This window comes from Macrosteles quadrilineatus, unplaced genomic scaffold (genome assembly GCF_028750875.1).
Source record: "Macrosteles quadrilineatus isolate MER2022 unplaced genomic scaffold, UCM_ALF_1.0 Scaffold_4__1_contigs__length_99947679, whole genome shotgun sequence".
Taxonomy (NCBI): domain Eukaryota; kingdom Metazoa; phylum Arthropoda; class Insecta; order Hemiptera; family Cicadellidae; genus Macrosteles; species Macrosteles quadrilineatus.
In genome coordinates this window covers 5273092-5279136 of record NW_026542597.1, presented here as the reverse complement: position 1 = coordinate 5279136, position 6045 = coordinate 5273092, and positions in this window count along the sequence as shown.

Genomic DNA, 6045 nt, shown 5'->3' with positions numbered 1-6045 from the left:
ACGTCTGTTTTTATATACCTTATAATTGCATACATAGTTTTTTACGGAAATAATGCATTAGGCGACAATGGGAACCTATAGTAATTTATACATCATTATAAACTAGATTTTTAACTGAAAACAATGGGGCAAAAACACCTACTGTGAAAAAAAAACTGAATAAACTACGATCGTTTAAATCTTATTACTGTAATGCCTCTTGTCTGCTTGTCTCTGTTGCCATTTCTGTGTTAAGTGAATTGAATACTATCAAAAACATGAATGATTGAAATGATCGTCTAGGGAAGAAGAAGAAATCTAAGACGACAAAACATTAAGTTTATACAAAGAGGACAAACCAGTAGAGGCATTTGTAAATGCAATTGGGCGTTTATTATGAATGTGAACTAATCAGTTCTTATTTAAACATGTTAGGTAGGTAGGTCGGGTGTTATGTAGATTCATGATTATATTAAGTTTGTTTTAAGTTAGTTTAGATTAGGAAGGTAAAGTTTAGGTTGTAATGAATAGAGTTGTTAATTTATGCTATCTACATACTGTTTTGCACAGTTGAATACTGTAGTGCTTTAATTTAACCCGATAAATATTATTTTTGAAAATGCTTGCATATTTAATTACTAATGCAACGGAAAAATTATCTGTTACATGTTTTCTTTCACAAAACCTTTTATTTAAAAGTGAATACAAATAACTTACTTTTATATCGCTATCTTCAAAACTGTCGCCCTAAATGAATTGGGGAACTATGGGTATGAACAGGATTGTTTGCCATTGTCTATTTTCAGACGGCGCCTCCCAAGCAAGAAACAAATGGGCCAGCGTTGTCTAAACGTCAGCACCTACTGCAAAATTAATCTTACAGACACCGGAAAATCGGTGACGATTCTTTTATGGTTTTGTATTTATTTGTGAAAACCTGTTATTTATTACTATTTCTAAAACGTTTTACTAGATAATTTAATGTTACATCCCATTTCAATAAAAAATGCAAAAGTTTCATATAGTTTTAAGTTTATAACCTATAATAATTTTATGATTAACTTTGTGTCATTTCATTCTTGTTAGTGACTATACCGACACTTCCTGAGACACAGCTGTTAATTAATAGCCCATACAGCTAATGGCAACTAAGGAACCTACAGTTTATAGTGGAATCCGAACCAAATTTTTGCATTGGTATTAACGAATTGGTCTAGTTATCAGGATAGCACTGCAGGTAATCGTAGTACTCACTAGTGCGGACGTTAATCAGAATACCGCACCATTGGGGACACGTCTTAAAACCGGACAATTGTGGACACTAGGGATTAATGCTACCTGACAAGAGTTTGACAGGTCTCTACAATTATTTCACTGCCGGACAACTGCGGACACATGTTCTGGAAAGAGTGTGATTTCCACCTAAAGAGCAGATACATACATGATATATGATTTTAAGACTGATTTCCGTCACACTTTACACAGGCTTTGGACTGTCAAAATGGTAAAATAATTTTGGCGTGTTTAAAATCAAATTAAGCAGGCCTAGTGTCCGTAATTATCGGTTTTTAAGACGTGTCCCCAATTTTCCGTGTCCGCAACTGTCCGGACACCGTTAATCAACACCAGGGAGTGTTGCATCCACAGTGCATGCCTATAAATATCCACAATTCGTGACCTCCTAGTAGCTGGATTACAGGACGACGCCACCGTCCCAGTCAAACTTATAGTATATTATATGTATTGCGTCAAACATACTTTATACGTAGGACTTGACAATTGATATGTAAATTGTTCTTGCCACACATTAAATGTACCTTACTTAGTATTTCAATCCATAGGGTATTAATGTTAAAAATGTCTGCTAAATATATAATAATTGTGTTATAGTTCCTCAAAGCTGTGATTTTGTCATGAAATTAAAATTTTGTTTCACCCCTGGTTCATGAACTCGTTCAAATATACACAGGCTTACACATTAGTGTTACGTTGAAAAAAAAATCTACTCCAGTTATTGTGTTATATGTATAAATTTGAATTGATCATGTTTTTGGCTTCTAGGGACCTCAAAACGAAAAAAGTAAATCAATCCCGTCACTAGGTGTTACCATGAGACCTGCTGTTATAGTTTATACCCTATATATAAAAATTATTTTTTTTAAGAGGTTTGCGGCCTCTTTTCACCTTGCATTTGCCCGTCCAAAGACTACAGATCTGCGCGTGGAACGTATCCAGCAAATCAAGGGGTGAGCCGGTACAGTACAAAGGTGAACTGTACGGATAAAAGTTTGTGACAGTAACCAGGGGTGTCGTGCCAGAAGCGACCCGTGCCAGATGCGACCGTGCCAGATGCGACCGTGCCAGAAGCGACCCGTGCCAGAAGCGACCGTGCCAGAAGCGACCGTTCTAGAAGCGACCGTGCCAGAAGCGACCGTTCCAGAAGCGACCGTGCCAGAAGCGACCCGTGCCAGAAGCGACCGTTCCAGAAGCGACCGTGCCAGAAGCGACCCGTGCCGGATGCGACCCACCAATTTTCTACCGTGCCGCTAGCGACCCAAGAATTTGGACTGGAAGGCGAGTTATAATTAACGCCGATTCATCTTATATTCTAAAACAGAATTTCACTATAACAGTTAAAGCGATTTGCTGTGACATTAAATAATAACAAAATACTCCCGCCGCAGCAGTCCTGCAAACTTTATTCCCATTTGGGGAAGAAAAAATAGTTTTATTATGTAAATTGTATCGTATGATATATACGAGTATACCTTTGCATTAGTAAACAAAGACAAGTATTTTTTCATCCAACTGCAATGTGTTGACATAGCGGGTGGAAGCCGAAACATGTAAACAACCTACATGTACTATTGGAGCAGTTTTGTCGGATTATAAAAACCTATTTATCACATCTATCTATATATCTATATAATACGCTAAGCCAATTTATGTGAAAAGAACTCCTTCCACATTTTTAGTCCGATTTTGATGGTTAAGTGTAAAAAAAATGGTCCTGATCTGTAGTTTTGCAAAGTGCGTTTTTTAAAGACAAATTGATTTTGTATGTACCTAAGTTTGAAAACTTTTAAGGAATGTCCCTATAACTTTATGACTCAAAATAAGCTATAAATTCTTATAAATTATAATGTATTTTATATTATTTTAATACGTATTATATTTGAAGAAGACCTACCATACATTGTTTGAATGCTGATTTAGCAATCGTGCTAGACAGAAATCTATTTTATTGTTTACCCGTTGGATACAACCATAAACAGGCATTATTAACACAACTTTTATTTTGTTAAGTTTGACATTGGATGGTATTTAACAGTTTACTTTTTAGCTCTTATTTCTAGAAAATATTACATATACAAACAAATATATGGGAAACATGTGCATCTCATAACCAAATCTTACATGAATATAAACTTAAAAGCCAACAAAAAACTTTAATTAATTGTGGATCTTACCTTTAAAAGTATTGCCTCTTGTCAATAATTAATTATTTTTCCTGCAACAGAAAAGGCAAATTAATATCACATAGGCAAAGATTTCAAAAATAATCCATATCGTTAAAATGCATTAGGTTTAAAATCTTTGGTCTGGCAATTAAAAATACAATTTAGAACTGTAAGATAAAAATGCAAATCATGTTGGAAAACTCAACAGCATTTAGGGAATTACAGCAGTGGAAACAAAGCTTAAAATGGCGAGTTGAATTATAGGCAAAGAGCGTCAAGAATAGCAATTAAAAAGGCGGGGCCATAAATTCGCTTCCATTGTAAAACAAGTTGACAGAAGTTATTCAGTAGCAATTTTACTTTTAAAAACGTCTCTATCTATGTGTAATGTTTCATTAAATTATCCTGTACACTTATTTACATATTTAGTCCATTGTTTCATACTCATTCATGAATATCACTAGCTAAAACAATTAAAATAATAAGAAATTTGTGCTAATATAGTCCTTTTTTTTAAATAAAAATAGAAGCTGGCTGAACAAAAGATTTTAAATTAAATATAAAAAACCCTACTTTATATTTAATGATTTGCGTTCCTGCTAACTTATGATCACACATGTTATAATAATGGCGTGTTTCTTAACAAGGCCAGGCGTATTAAATCTGATAAAAATCAAGAATTTAAAGCAACCTTGTTAAATACCCGGTAGATTTTACTTCGCCGCTTTACATTTTTGTTGTAATGAACAGTATTTACTACTGTAATATCAAAATAGTAACAGAAGTTATTTATATTTATATACTACCACTGTATCAAAATAAATATTTTTATTTGCTCATAAAACAACGGGTTGTAAGAAATGTAAAACGTCAATAGAATCCTTAGTAAGTACATGGTTGATGAAAATAATCCTAGTACGTTTTATGAATAGAGAAAATCAATACTTGGTTCATCGTTTGAATACCTTTTGAAATATTATAACAGAAGATTTTAAGAATGGACAGTGTAAATATGTATTGGTATTTTAGGGGCTATAAGATTTGTATAAGATAAAATATTTATTAAACATTATTTCCATACCATCAAAGAGCTTAACAACAATTTCAAATATATTATATTAGGAAATTTTTTAATTATTTGCAATTTTGATATGTAAAAGTACAGTATAATAAAAGAAACATTTGAAATTTGTTTTAAATAGTTTGATTGTTGAATTGAAATTGGATGTCTTTTACGATTATCTCTACATTACAATAACATTCCAAACATTGGATTCATTTTTGGAATTATTGAAGTTCAATAGTAATTCCGACCTACGAATTTGCAACCGTAACAATTTCGATTCATTGCGTAGTCAGATTGGAACTAATAAATATCACAACCAGTGGCAATTAAGCATTTAACTATGTATAGTTGTAAAATATCTTCATATCGTTCATAGCTTACGTGGCCTGCTAAATGTATTTTTTCTTTTCATGTTATAGTTTAAATTTTTCCTAAAACGTTTATGCAAAAAGGTACCATTTTCAGAATTCTTACTAATCTATTTAGTTATTACAGTGGCACCTAGTGGCACATTACCTGAAATATCGTGTCGAGTCGCCATTTAATAGATTACAAGATGGCGTGATACTCAGGTAATATACTCAGTTGTATTACACCTGCTTAGCCTTTCTGCTACCTTTTTGGGACTAATATTTATAATATGAGTATGTTTTTACTTGGTGTGGAATCTAAGATAATACATCACAAACCAAGGATTTAGATGTAGATATCACGCTATAGACAGAACGTGTAATTGGATTTTTGTTGAGTCTAATGATAGTATCCAAGGGTTTTATGGGTAGAAACATTAATGGTTTCAATATATTCAATAATACTGAAGTATCTAAGATAATTACAAATAACAATTAAAGAAGTTGGCAAACCTAAATTAACTTTTATTGAAACGCCATTATAACTTCTTTACGTACATAGTGATTCATCCCAAAAAAATTACTTTACTAATCGTAATTTCAATGACGTATAACTAATGACTGTATGTTAAACAAAACTGTAGTATCTACATAATGTAATTATTGTTATCCGTCGTGTGTGTTATATAAACATGAGGGCTTCACCCACCCTTATACAAACACCTAGTTAGTGAAGCCCCCATAGTTCTACTCTTTCTCCCCTTATAACACTTGATGTAAGTATATCCATTACAATAGACTAAAAACGGTGTATTTATACAATGTTTATATAGCTCGTATGACATTGTGAACCATGTTGTACATAATTTTTGCACATCCAAACAACCCTTCCAAAGTTAAAATTATATGTAATATATTATTTTCTACGGAATGCGAATGTATCATAATAAAAGGGTTACTTTTGTGAGGACATAAATAATTGACAACATAAAAACCTTTAATGAAAATTAATAAAATACTATGGGTAAAGTTATTTTATACATTTTACTTTGTTTTTAAAGTTTCATTTCAATAATGTAAAGATTGCAAAGAGATAAACACAAAACGAGTGCTATGAAACAATTTAATAAGACTAATTTTAATCTATAATAAAAATGTACATTATTTTAATCCTAAATATATATCCAGA